Genomic DNA, 15,041 nt, shown 5'->3' on the forward strand with positions numbered 1-15,041 from the left:
AGAATATTTTAATGATAATCATGACATCATCGGTCATGTGGTAGAGGCGCCATCTTGGAAAAACTGAAAAATGGTGCACCTCCATTTCTCCAAAACCGCTGTATGGAAAAAATTGAATCTTGTAAAGAATGTCCGTGAAGTGAAGACCCCATACCATCCCAACATGTGCAGTAGCAGCAAAACCCCGAAGCCATTTCGACAGCTGCGAAGGTCGTGAATCTCCATCTTCCATTAACCAAGAAAAATCCACTCAAAGAAAGCAAAGTGGCGACGAAACAACAGAAGAGTAAACGGTGTCACGTGGGGTCAGCTACAGTGCAGCACTTTATTTCGGGGACAATAAAGATTTATTATCTCACGATAATTTACCAAATGTCCGTCCGTCCGTCTGTCCGTTCGAAGGTACCGCAAAAACGGCTGAACCGATCGCAACGATATTTCGGGTGGGCAATCCTAGGACTCCCTGGAGTAAAACAGGGTGGGTAATCCTGGGACTCCCTGGAGTAAAACAGGGTGGGTAATCCTAGGACCCCCTGGAGTAAAACAGGGTGGGTAATCCTAGGACCCCCTGGAGTAAAACAGGGTGGGTAATCCTAGGACCCCTGGAGTAAAACAGGGTGGGTAATCCTAGGACCCCCTGGAGTAAAACAGGGTGGGTAATCCTAGGACCCCCTGGAATAAAACAGGGTGGGTAATCCTAGGACCCCCTGGAGTAAAACAGGGTGGGTAATCCTAGGGCCCCATGGAGTAAAACAGGCGATATTGTTTTTCCAGTTTTCCAATTCTCCAGTTTTTCCAAACTCGATGGAATAATATTTCCCGATATGAACAGTGATGTGGCTTTTGTTGAAATTCTACAAATACTGTTTATTCTACGTACCAGGAGAGAGAAGATCGACTCCTGACGAACTCTTCCTGTATAAACGTGCGGCTCCGCAGTAACACGGCAGCGGGTGCAAAGCGACTGAGAAAGAAGTGGCGCGGCCGCTTCCGTTTTGCAGAATTCAATCTTTTTTCAAAATGGGCGCCATGTACTGTTTAGATTTTGATGATTTGCGTGTGATATGATTCAACGGATGTTTATATGAATCGTTTAAAATAAAAAAAAACCTTCAATTTCTGATATGTTGCCTTTTCATTTGGCCTTCCCAATTTAAGCCCCGCCCATAGGGCGGGTCCCGTTTGTAGTTGTTTAAAATTCAAACGGCAAATGATGTTAGCTGTTACACGAGCCTCGATGTTGTATACAAAAAAAATAAATAACGTCACTCAGCGATAATTATTTTTGCACATGGAATATATATTTTTAGATGGTATTAGTTTTATTAAAATGTTTTCCAGTAAATTGGTGATTTTGTCATAAAAATGGTAATAATAAAACATACCAAACGCATGTTATTGGCGTCCGCAAGGTCGCAACGTTAACACGTCAATGCGTGACGTCAGACGTACGGACTGCGAGCGTGCGGAGCATCGAATCGATTATTGTTTGTTTTCTTTTCTTTCACAAAATATAAATTTCGTTTCGACCTAAACTCGCGTTTATTATCTTAAAACCATTGAGATCTGAGGTGATTGGATGATTCTGTGGTTAAAATGTTATTAAAGCGCGGCGTTACGCGCGCTGCTTGCGAGCAAGGAGGAAGCGGACAAGCGGTAACTTATAAGCGTCTTTATTTCAGGAGCTCACTGTAACACTGGCGCGCTCCGGGCTGCGCGCCCGGTGTATATCATGAGGCCACGCCTACCCCTCGGGCGTGGCCACCGCCCACTTGGTGCGCGGAATGATGTCACCACGCCAGTGGGCTTTTGTGTCCGCCACACGCGCCCCCCCAGAATTCCCGCGCACCTGGAGGGCCAGTTTGCGGGGCAGCCGAATGACCCGGCCGAAGCGCCCCCTGGCGATCGGCGGCGTCCGGGGTGCAGGGATGCCAGGTGGGATGCCCCTGGCTGCCCCTGGGATGGGTGCAGGACCGGGGGGCGGCGTGGCGGCGGGGCTGGGCGGTGCCGGGGGTCCGCCCGCAGGGGGGCGGCCCCGACGTGGGGGTCGGGCCACTGGCGGTGGATGGTCCACGTCGAGGTGGGCTGGCTTGAGGCGGTCCACCGAAACGTGGTCAGGAGTACCGCCGATGTCCAGAGTGAAGTGCTTCGCCCTGGTCTCCAGCACGCGGAAAGGCCCGTCGTACGGGGGCCGCAGTGGTGTCCGGTGGGCATCGTGGCGGACGAAGACGTACTCCGCCGTGCGAAGCTCCGGGGCGACGTGCGTCGGTGGGTGCCCGTGGCATGCCGTTGGCACCGGGGCGAACCTCTGGGCGGTCTCTTGCAGAGCGGAGCGCTGCTGTGCCGCGGACCATGGTGCCGTGGAGTCGGGGAGGAACTCGCCCGGCACTCGCAGCAGTTGCCCGAAGACCAACTCCGCCGCGGATGCGCGCAGGTCCTCCTTGGGCGCCGTCCGGAGGCCCAGCAGGACCCAGGGGAGCCTGTCGACCCAGCCGCCGTCGCGGAGGGTGGCCCGGAGCGCGGCCTTCAATGAGCGGTGAAATCGCTCACACAGGCCGTTAGCCTGGGGGTGGTAGGCCGTGGTTCGGTGCAGCCGGACCCCGAGCCCCTGCGCGACCGCCCCTCAGAGCTCCGAGGTGAACTGGGGGCCGTGGTCGGACGAGTTGTCTGAGGGGGCGCCGAACCGGGCGACCCAGGTGGCGATGAAAGCCTGCGCGACATCGGCCGCCGTTGTCGACGCCAAGGGCACGGCCTCTGGCCACCGGGTGGTGCGGTCCACCATGGTGAGGATGTAGGTGAAACCCCGCGAGGGGGGCAGAGGTCCCACCAGGTCCACGTGGACGTGGTCAAACCGGCGTTCCGGCACCATGAACGGGGCCAACGGGGCCTGGGTGTGCCGGTGCACCTTGGCGCGCTGGCACGCGAGGCACGTCCTGGCCCAGCCGCGGACGGCCTTCCGGAGGCCATGCCAGACGAACTTGTCGGCGATCAGCCTTTGGGAGGCTCTCGCGCCCGGGTGGGCCAGGCCGTGGATGGCGTCAAACACCTGGCGCTGCCAGCCCGCGGGCACGATGGGGCGAGGACGCCCGAGGGAGACGTCGCACAAGAGGGCCGCGCCCGCGCCGTCGAACGGCACCTCGGTGACGCGGAGGCCCGTGACGGCGGTCCGCAAGGCCTGGACGTCGGGGTCAGCGGCCTGGTCCGCTGCCATTCGGGCATAGTCGATGCCGAGGTGGACTGCGTGGGCGACGGCCCGGGAAAGGCAATCCGCCACCGGGTTGTCCTTCCCCGCGACGTGCTGGATGTCTGTCGTGTACTCGGACACGGCCGAGAGGTGACGCTGCTGCCGGGCCGACCACGGCTCGGTGACCTTGCCCATCGCGAAGATCAGCGGCTTGTGGTCGACGAAGGCAGTGAACGCACGGCCCTCGAGCAGATGGCGGAAGTGCCTGACCGCCAAGTGAAGCCCGAGCAACTCGCGGTCGAAGGTACTGTAATGGCGTTCGGGCGGGCGAAGCTGCCGGCTAAAGAACGCCAGCGGTTGCCAAGCTCCACGCACCCATTGCTCGTGCACCGCGCCCACCGCGTAGTCCGAGGCATCGGTGGTGAGGGCGATCGGTGCATCGGGCGCGGGGTGCGCGAGCATGGTGGCGTTAGCCAAGGCGAGCTTCGCGCCCGTGAACGCCGTGTCCATCTGCTCGGTCCAGGTAACGTCGCCTTTGCCCGGCTTACCTCGGAGAGCTTCGTGCAGGGGGCGCAGGAGCTGGGCGATACGGAGCAGGAACCGATGGTAAAAGTTCACCATGCCCAGGAAATCCTGCAGCCAGCTGATCGTGCGGGGGCGCGGAAACCCCTTCACCGCCTCCACCTTGGCCGGCAGGGGGACGGCTCCATGCCTGGTGACACGGTGCCCCAGAAAATCGATTATGGCGGCGCCGAACCGGCACTTTGCGGGGTTCACAATCAGGCCATGCTGGCCCAGGCGTTCGAAGAGCGTGCGGAGGTGGCGTAGGTGCTCTTCGCGGGACGCGCTGGCGACGAGGATATCGTCCAGGTAGACGTAGACAAAATCCAAGTCGCGCAGGACGCTGTCCATCAGTCGCTGGAACGCCTGAGCCGCATTCTTCAGACCGCAGGGCATGCGCAGGAACTCGAAGAGTCCGAATGGCGTGATGACCGCCGTCTTCGGGACGTCCTCCGGCCTGACGGGGACCTGATGGTAGCCGCGTATGAGGTCCACCTTCGAGAAGAAGGACATGCCCGCCAAACGGGCGGAAAAGTCCTGAATGTGGGGGACGGGGTAGCGGTCGGGAGTCGTGGCGTCATTGAGACGGCGATAGTCCCCGCACGGTCGCCATCCCCCGCCGGGCTTCGGCATGATGTGCAGCGGCGACACCCAAGCGCTCTCTGAGCGCCGAACGATGCCGAGTCGCTCCAGGGTAGCGAACCCCGCTTTTGCCACTGCCAGCTTCGTCGGCTCGAGGCGGCGTGCCTGGGCGTAGACCGGTGGCCCGACGGTGGGGATGTGATGGGCCACCCCATGCTTGACGGCCCCCGCCAAGAAGGTGGGCCGCGTGAGGGCCGGGAAGCCGGCAAGGAGGCGGATGAATGCGTCCGCTGCCGGAAGCGTACAGACCAACGTGGCCGGAACCGAACCGTTCGGCAAGCCGCTCGTTGAGCTGCTCGCCGAGCTGGGCAACGCACAAGCGAGCGAGCTGAACGTCTCGGCCTGGACAAGACGTCTGCGCTTGACGTCGACCAGGAGCCCATTAGCGCACAGGAAGTCCGCGCCAAGCAGTGCCATGGGCACGTCGGCGGTGACGAACGTCCATCGGAAAACCTGCCCTCCGAACCGCAGAGAGAGGCAGCGTTTTCCGTACGTACGGATGGGCGTCCCGTTCGCGGCAAGCAGCGCGGGGCCCCCACCCGCGGCGTGCTTGTCTGACGTGCCGGCGGGAACGACACTCACCTGCGCTCCCGTGTCGCACAGGTAACGGCACCCGGAGAAGGTGTCCGTTATGAACAGCAGGCTGCTCGAACGGCCGGCGCTCATCGCCACTATTGAGCGCCGGCCCGGGCATTTCCCAACCTGTTGAAGGAGCATGGCGGATGACACTGCCGAGCTTCGTGGCCGAACTTGGCATGGAACCAGCACCAGGTGGTGGAGCTGGAGGAGCGCGGCTGGCTCCGCCAGGCCGGTGGAGTTGGCGGGTTTCCCCGCGGTGGCGGTTTTCGCCGCGGCGGTGGGCGGGGCATGGCGGCGGTCACGAGGTGCGTATCAGCATGCTGCGTATGCTGTATAAGCTGATGCTGTGGATCAGCAGCATCAGCAGCATTAGCAGCATCAGCAGCATTAGCAGCATCAGCCATGAGGGCCGTGACGGCCACGCCGACTCTCGCCCGCATGTCCGAAGCGGCGAAGTACTTGTCCGCCTCGGCCGCCAATGCTCGGGGTTCCGTTAGCCCGGTCCCGGCCGACGCGAGGCGAACCTGCGCTGGAAGTTGGCGACGGAAAAGCGCCCGGAATAGAGAACCGGGGGCTTCGTCGCCCAACAGTGACAGCATATGGTCCATTCGGACCGACGGGCACATGTCACCGAGCTCGGGGAGATCCAGGAGACGGTCGGCCCGTGCGTCGTCCGTGAGGCCGAACGTGGCTAGGAGTAGCCGCTTGAGTGCCTCATACTTGTGGCCGTCCGGTGGGTGGCGAAGGACGGACACAACTAGAGCGGCCGTGCCGGGCCCGAGGGAGGCGACGACGTGGCAATAGCGCGTGTCATCGCCGGTGAGGCGCCGAAGCTGAAATTGGGCTTCGGCCTGGACGAACCAGACTTCGGCCTGAGCCTCCCAAAATTCGGGAAGTTTGATGAAGTTGGCCATGGCAATGGCGTCGCGTGTGGAAGGATCGCTCCGGCAGATCCAACGTCGAGGGGGTCACCAGTAAAGCGCGGCGTTACTCGCGCTGCTTGCGAGCAAGGAGGAAGCGGACAAGCGGTAACTTATAAGCGTCTTTATTTCAGGAGCTCACTAACACTGGCGCGCTCCGGGCTGCGCGCCCGGTGTATATCATGAGGCCACGCCTACCCCTAGGGCGTGGCCACCGCCCACTTGGTGCGCGGAATGATGTCACCATGCCAGTGGGCTTTTGTGTCCACCACATTATCTTTATATTTTATTCCTTATTTTATTGATCGTAAAATGTTATCTTTGTAGCGGTTACCGCTGGATGTACATAATCGCCTTGCACCGGCCAGAACACGGCCAGACGCGCCTCTCCCGGGCATGCCCGGACTCACTGTTCCCGGGCACGCCCGAACCTCCCGGGCACGCCCGGTCTCGTCTTTCCCGGGCATGCCCGCTCTCGCCTTTCCAGGGCTCGCCCAGAGCATCCGGGCATGCCCGCTATCGCCTTTCCAGGGCTCGCCCAGAGCGTCCGGGCATGCCCGCTATCGCCTTTCCAGGGCACGCCCAGAGCGTCCGGGCATGCCCGCTATCGCCTTTCCAGGGCTCGCCGAGAGCGTCCGGGCATGCCCGCTATCGCCTTTCCAGTGCGCGCCCAGAGCGCCCGGGCACGCCCAGCCTCGACTTGCCAGGCCGCAGCCAAACACGCCCGGGCAGGTCCAGACTCGCCTTTCCAAGGCTCGCCCTTGATACCCGGGCATGCCCGGTATAGCTTTTGCCGGGCAAACTTCCCGACATAAATGTGTATATATATTGTTGCCCGAAAAACGGGCTTGTCAGAATACCTGAGCTGTTTTGTTTCAATAAAGCAACTCGGACGAATTCCGTCTTTGGTCGCGTCAATTCTTTCGACTCGCGTTGGAGCGCAGTTCCTTCATTGGTGACCTACCGACATGGATACGGCAGTGACGCTTAAACTGCCTACCTTCTGGGAGACTCACGCGGCTGTTTGGTTCGCCCAGGCGAACTCCCAGTTCGCCCTGCGAGGCATCACCGCGGACGACACCCGCTTCCACCATGTTGTGGCGGCGCTCGGTTCCACCACCGCGGCCCGCGCCTTGAGCCTCCTCCAGCACCCGCCAGCTGCTGACAAATACGATGCGCTGAAGACGCTCCTCCTCGGCGCTTTCGCCCTCTCACCGGCAGCACGCGCACGGCGCCTGCTTGACCTGCCCGAGCTCGGCGACACGTGCCCGTCCGAGCGCATGGACTATATGCTCTCGTTGCTCGGCGAGCACTCTCCGGCATTCCTGTTCCGGGAGCTGTTCCTCCGTCAGCTGCCTAACCCGGTACACCTCGCCCTGGCTGGCACGTTGATCACGGATTCCCGCGCCCTCGCCAGGGAAGCCGATAAGATCTCCTCGGCGGGCCAGCACATCGGCGCGGTTACCTGGAGCCCGCCGCCGTCCGAGGCGACGCCCACGACACCCGAGCGCCCTGCGCGGTTGGAGGCCGAACTGCCGGTGCAACTGGCGGCCGCCACGCCGCACCGCCCGCTTCCGACACAACGGCCGGGGCCTCCACCTGACCGGGCGTGGTGTTATTACCACGCCAGGTTCGGACACAAGGCTCGGACGTGCCGGCCCCCGTGCACTTTCGGCAGGTCGGGAAACGGCCGGGCCGGCGTTCATTCCCAGCCATGAGCGCCGGCCACTCGGGCAACTTGCTGTTTATTCGGGACAAAGCGTCTGGACGGCGTTTCCTGTGCGACACCGGCGCCCAACTGAGCGTCATACCTGCCTCCGAGCAGGACAGGCTGGACGCAGTTTGCAGCCCCTCTTTGGTCGCTGCTAATGGCTCGGCCATACGCACTTTCGGCCCACGCGTCGTCACCCTCTGCTTCGGCAGCCAGCGCTTTCAATGGACTTTTGTTACCGCCAGCGTCCCCGTGGCTTTGCTGGGCGCCGACTTCCTCTGCGCGCACGGGCTGCTGGTCGACGTCAAACGACGTCGCCTTGTCCACGCCGAGACCTTCAGCTCCCTGGCGTGCACAATGAGCAGCTCCACGCCGACCGAACTGGCGTGCGCCCTCCCGGCAACGAACGAGTTCGCTCGCCTGCTCGTGGAATTCCCGGCCCTCACGCGGCCGACGTTTTCGGCCGTCGCGGTGTGGCACGGGATCGAGCACCACATACCCACTACGGGCCCGCCGGTCTACGCCAGGGCCCGCCGCCTCGACCCAGCCAAGCTCGCCGTGGCAAAGGCCGAATTCGACGCGTTGGAGCACCTCGGCATCGTGCGGCGCTCCGATAGCGCGTGGGCCTCACCACTGCACATCGTGCCAAAGCCGGGGGGTGGATGGCGCCCGTGTGGCGACTACCGCCGTCTCAATGACGCTACCACCCCCGACAGGTACCCGATCCCGCATATTCAGGACTTTTCCGCCCGTTTGGCGGGACGGGTCATCTTTTCGAAAATTGACCTGATACGGGGCTACCACCAGGTACCTGTCCGGGCGGCCGACGTCCCGAAGACGGCCGTCATCACGCCGTTCGGCCTGTTCGAATTTTTGCGGATGCCGTTTGGCCTCAAGAACGCGGCCCAGGCGTTCCAGCGCTTGATGGACGGCGTGCTGCGCGACCTGCCGTTTCTTTTCGTCTATCTGGACGACATCCTCGTCGCCAGCACGTCCCGCGCCGAGCACCTCCTCCACCTCCGAACACTGTTCGGTCGCCTCAGCGAGCACGGCTTAATTGTCAACCCGGTCAAATGCCACTTCGGCGCGACGACCGTTGACTTTTTGGGCCACCGCATCACCAAGACCGGGGCCGTGCCGCTGCCGACCAAGGTCGAGGCCATCACCACGTTCCCGCGTCCCCGCTCCATCAAGGCCCTCCAAGAGTTCCTCGGCATGGTGAATTTTTATCACCGATTCGTGCCCCGCGCTGCTCAGCTCATGCGGCCCCTTTACGAGGCCCTCCGGGGCAAGCCGGCCAAGCATGACATTGTTTGGTCCGCGGCCATGGACGCGGCCTTCGCCAGTGCCAAACGGGCCCTCGCCGACGCAACGCTGCTGGCTCACCCGGTGCTCAACGCGCCCATCGCCCTCACTACGGACGCCTCCAACTACGCGGTGGGCGCCGTCCATGAGCAATGGGTGGACGGGGTTTGGCAGCCACTCGCTTTTTTCAGCCGGCAACTCCGGCCGAACGAGTTAAACTACAGCACGTTCGACCGCGAGCTGCTCGGGCTATTCCTGGCCGTTCGCCATTTCCGACACCTCCTGGAGGGCCGCCCGTTCACGGCTTTCGTCGACCACAAGCCGTTGGTCTACGCAATGGCTAAGGTCACGGAGCCGTGGTCGGCCCGCCAGCAGCGCCACCTCTCCGCCGTGTCGGAGTTCACCACGGACATCCAGCACGTCGCCGGCAAAGACAACGCCGTGGCCGACTGCCTTTCGCAGGCCAGCGCGAACGCGGTCCACCTCGGCGTGGACTTCACGCTCATGGCGGCCGACCAGACCACCGACGCCTCGGTGCAGGCACTCCGCGTGGCGGACACGGGCCTCCGCCTGGCCGTCATCCCCTTCGCGGGCACCGTCCTGCTCTGCGACGTCTCCCAGGGCCAGCCTCGCCCCATCGTGCCCGTTTCCTGGCAGCGCCGCATCTTCGCCTCCATCCACGGCCTTTCTCACCCGGGCCGGAAAGCTTCTCAGAAGCTGGTGTCGGCGCGTTTCGTCTGGCACGGCCTTCGACGAAACATCCGCGACTGGGCCAACGCCTGCACGGCCTGCCAGCGAGCCAAGGTCCACCGCCACACCCAGGCCCCGCTGGCACCTTTCGCCGTGTCTGAACGGCGTTTCGACCACGTCCACGTGGACCTGGTGGGTCCGCTGCCCCCCTCGCGGGGGTTCACCCACCTGCTCACCATGGTGGACAGGACCACCAGGTGGCCGGAGGCCGTGTCCCTCACCTCCACCACCACCGCCGACGTGGCGCAGGCGTTCATCGCCACCTGGGTCGTGCGCTTCGGCGCACCAGCGGAAATCTCATCCGACCGCGGCCCACAGTTCACGTCTGAGCTTTGGGGCGCGGTCGCCCGTTCGTTGGGGGTCACGCTGCACCGCACCACGGCCTACCACCCCCAAGCCAATGGGTTGTGCGAGCGGTTTCACCGCTCCATGAAGGCCGCACTCATGGCCGGCCTTCAGGACGACTGTTGGGCCGACCGGCTGCCGTGGGTCCTTTTGGGCCTTCGCACGGCCCCCAAGGAAGACCTCCAGGCGTCCGCCGCCGAGCTCGTCTACGGCCAGCCACTCCGCGTCCCGGGCGAATTCGTGCCTGACGCTACCAGTCCCTGGTCCGCCGCTCGCCAGCGCTCGGACCTCCAGGAGGCCGCCCGACGATTTGCCCCCGTGCCGACGTCCCGCCACGGTGGCCCCCAGTCCTACGTCCCCCCGGCGCTTCGCACAGCGGAGTACGTCTTTGTGCGTCATGACGCGCACCGGGGGCCACTCCGGCCGCCGTATGACGGGCCCTTCCGGGTCCTGCGACGGGGCGACAAGTCTTTCATCGTCGACTTCGGCGGCCGGCCGGACCGGATTTCTGTGGACCGCCTCAAACCGGCGCACATGGACGTCGACCGACCACCACGGTTGGCCCTTCCTCCGCGGCGAGGCCGCCCCCCGTCCACAGTTCCCCCCGCTCGACCACCCACCACCACGTCAGACCCCTCCCCACGACCCTCCAGGGGTCGCTTCGGCCGGGTCATCCGGACCCCCCTTAAATTGACCCTGCCGGTGCAGGTCGATTCTGGAGGGGCGTGTGTAGCGGTTACCGCTGGATGTACATAATCGCCTTGCACCGGCCAGAACACGGCCAGACGCGCCTCTCCCGGGCATGCCGGGACTCACTGTTCCCGGGCACGCCCGAACCTCCCGGGCACGCCCGGTCTCGTCTTTCCCGGGCATGCCCGCTCTCGCCTTTCCAGGGCTCGCCCAGAGCGTCCGGGCATGCCCGCTATCGCCTTTCCAGGGCTCGCCCAGAGCGTCCGGGCATGCCCGCTATCGCCTTTCCAGGGCACACCCAGAGCGTCCGGGCATGCCCGCTATCGCCTTTCCAGGGCTCGCCCAGAGCGTCCGGGCATGCCCGCTATCGCCTTTCCAGTGCGCGCCCAGAGCGCCCGGGCACGCCCAGCCTCGACTTGCCAGGCCGCAGCCAAACACGCCCGGGCAGGTCCAGACTCGCCTTTCCAAGGCTCGCCCTTGATACCCGGGCATGCCCGGTATAGCTTTTGCCGGGCAAACTTCCCGACATAAATGTGTATATATATTGTTGCCCGAAAAACGGGCTTGTCAGAATACCTGAGCTGTTTTGTTTCAATAAAGCAACTCGGACGAATTCCGTCTTTGGTCGCGTCAATTCTTTCGACTCGCGTTGGAGCGCAGTTCCTTCATCTTTATATTTTATTCCTTATTTTATTGATAGTAAAATGTTATCTTTATATTTTATTCCTTATTTTATTGATCGTAAAATGTTATCTTTATATTTTATTCCTTATTTGATTGATCGTAAAATGTTATCTTTATATTTTATTCCTTATTTTATTGATAGTAAAATGTTATCTTTATATTTTATTCCTTATTTTATTGATCGTAAAATGTTATCTTTATATTTTATTCCTTATTTGATTGATCGTAAAATGTTATCTTTATATTTTATTCCTTATTTTATTGATCGTAAAATGTTATCTTTATATTTTATTCCTTATTTTATTGAGAGTAAAATGTTATCTTTATATTTTATTCCTTATTTTATTGATCGTAAAATGTTATCTTTATATTTTATTCCTTATTTTATTGATAGTAAAATGTTATCTTTATATTTTATTCCTTATTTTATTGATAGTAAAATGTTATCTTTATATTTTATTCCTTGTTTGATTGATCGTAAAATGTTATCTTTATATTTTATTCCTTATTTTATTGATCGTAAAATGTTATCTTTATATTTTATTCCTTATTTTATTGATAGTAAAATGTTATCTTTATATTTTATTCCTTATTTTATTGATCGTAAAATGTTATCTTGATATTTTATTCCTTATTTTATTGATAGTAAAATGTTATCTTGATATTTTATTCCTTATTTTATTGATAGTAAAATGTTATCTTTATATTTTATTCCTTATTTTATTGATAGTAAAATGTTATCTTTATGTTTTATTCCTTATTTTATTGATAGTAAAATGTTATCTTTATATTTTATTCCTTATTTTATTGATAGTAAAATGTTATCTTGATATTTTATTCCTTATTTTATTGATAGTAAAATGGCGTCTTTGTTATCTGAGGTGAATCTGAATGGCGAGAGGGAGCCATTTGATAATGAAGAAAAGAACCGCCAGTTGGCGCCAAAATGTAACCAACCCCGTGTACGCGGAAGTTTTCGTGGTACAAAAGGAATAAAATCCACTTATTAGCTCACCTGGAACGAAGTTAATCGAACGAAGTTAATCGAACGAAGTTCAGGTGAGCTTATGCGATGGCGCGTTGTCCGTCCGTCGTTTGTTCACGGCATTAAAAAGTCGGGGTCTCAGGAGGTCTAGGGGGGGGGGGGGGTCAAAGTGGGTCCAGGTTTGATCCCCCAAAATCGGTGTTTGCTTTCTTCTCAGAGACCACACTGGTCCAGTAGAAATTGACATGAAAATAGCCGAACCCGGACATTTTAGATAACAACCGTTTGTTGGTGCTAAATGCTTTATATGACTGTCATGTATCTGCAGACAAAATTCACAGACATTCACAAATGGGGAAACCTGTTTTTTATTAGGACAAAGTATATGACCGAGATCAGAAAACTGTAAATAATAAATTTCCCAGGTTTAGATGATGATTCGCAAATACGCTTTTATATGACATAAAATGTTGTGAATACTTTCTGATAAATATAAAATAATAAAATAAATAAATTTTACTCATTATAGAAATAAATTTGTTTGAAAAATATAATTATTTTGTCCAAAATATGCAAAATTTTATCGAAATATTCTCGTGTATGTTTATATAAATAAGTGTAAACACTTGAATGAAATGATCATATGAACACATTGTACAATGTTTTGTTCCAAAATATACCAGTTTTATTATTCAACCCAACAATGTTTAATTTAATAATCATTTTATTAATTTTAAATAGTTTTTTATCACTACCACTTAGAGGCCATCATAGCTCAAGTGTACATAAATGTGACAGGAAATCACAGTAGATGACTCAGCCGTTATGTAATCATACACCAACATATCTGCTGTTTAGGTAAAACAAACAACGGCCAAATTATTGCATTTTAACTTGCGTACGCACGTGGCAAGGCCACCAGGCCACCAGGTCACCAGGCCACCAGGCCACTAGGCCACCAGGCCACCAGGCCACTAGGCCACCAGGCCACCAGGCCACAAGTCCACCAGGCCACCAGGCCACCAGGCCACTAGGCCACCAGGCCACCAGGCCACTAGGCCACCAGGCCACTAGGCCACAAGGCCACCAGGCCACCAGGCCACTAGGCCACAAGGCCACTAGGCCACCAGGCCACCAGGCCACTAGGCCACAAGGCCACTAGGCCACCAGGCCACCAGGCCACTAGGTCACCAGGCCACCAGGCCACCAGGCCACTAGGCCACAAGGCCACCAGGCCACTAAGCCAGGTCAGGCCACTAGGCCACAAGGCCACCAGGCCACCAGGCCACTAGGCCACAAGGCCATTAGGCCACCAGGCCACCAGGCCACCAGGCCACAAGGCCGCTGCCCTGGCACTACTCAAAATTGGAATCTATCTGACCCCGTCAATACTCTGGACGGTAACATACACGAGTACCTTTCAAGACGGAATGAGGCTGCCTGAAAAAGACGAGCCATACGCAGTCAGATTATAAGACTGGCAAAACAAGAGCACACGCGTTTCCCCGAGCTGAAAAGCGAGGTACGAGAAAAAAACATGTGCAGTGTGTACGAAATGAAGCGCCGAAAACTGGAAAAGTACGCACACTTGGAGAGACTCCTGATAGTTTGGTTCTCGAGAGCATTGAAGGTGATGTCGAGGGCCGGGGAAACGAGCAAGACGACGAACGGGTTGGACGGACAACACGAGGACTGGGTAGAGCCAGGCATGGAGGGAGGGCACGAACGGGTTGGACGGACAACACGAGGACTGGGTAGAGCCAGGCATGGAGGGAGGGCACGAACGGGTTGGATGGCCAACACGCGGACTGGGTAGAGCCAGGCATGGAGGGAGGGCACGAACGGGTTGGATGGCCAACACGCGGACTGGGTAGAGCCAGGCATGGAGGGAGGGCATGAACGGGTTGGATGGACAACACGAGGACTGGGTAGAGCCAGGCATGGAGGGAGGGCACGAACGGGTTGGATGGCCAACACGCGGACTGGGTAGAGCCAGGCATGGAGGGAGGGCACGAACGGGTTGGATGGACAACACGAGGACTGGGTAGAGCCAGGCATGGAGGGAGGGCACGAACGGGTTGGATGGCCAACACGCGGACTGGGTAGAGCCAGGCATGGAGGGAGGGCACGAACGGGTTGGACGGACAATACGAGGACTGGGTAGAGCCAGGCATGGAGGGAGGGCACAAGGTGGTACGCTGCAAGATACTTCTACGCCTCCACGACTTACTTCATCATCACACTATTTGTAACAATTATGCGCTTCTTTCTTTGCTTCATTAACTTCTACTATCACACCTGTTTTACAGAGTGTGACAATAGTGCATTCATTATATGTCATATGGAACATGCTGCACATGCCGTTAATGTACCATGTTATGGAGTGAAATTTACTAAGTATAACTCTCAATCAAATTATCAAATACACATTTTAAAATGGTATTATTAAAAGTTTATCTGTAAGTGGAAATCTAGATTTCTTTTTGTTGATTGACCCATTGACTTACATACCAACTTTACATATATTACTGTCATATTTTGATATGCAGGAGAGTATCTATTTGAGTCTAGTCCAGTACTTTAAACCACCTTTGTCTTATTGGTGTATGTTCTAATAAACCGTTTTTTCTTTGTTGCAGATTAGAAATTGACAATCATGGCTGCCCCAAGCGAAGATATTTGTGC

Source organism: Myxine glutinosa, chromosome 11 (genome assembly GCF_964187855.1).
Source record: "Myxine glutinosa chromosome 11, kmMyxGlut1.1, whole genome shotgun sequence".
Taxonomy (NCBI): domain Eukaryota; kingdom Metazoa; phylum Chordata; class Myxini; order Myxiniformes; family Myxinidae; genus Myxine; species Myxine glutinosa.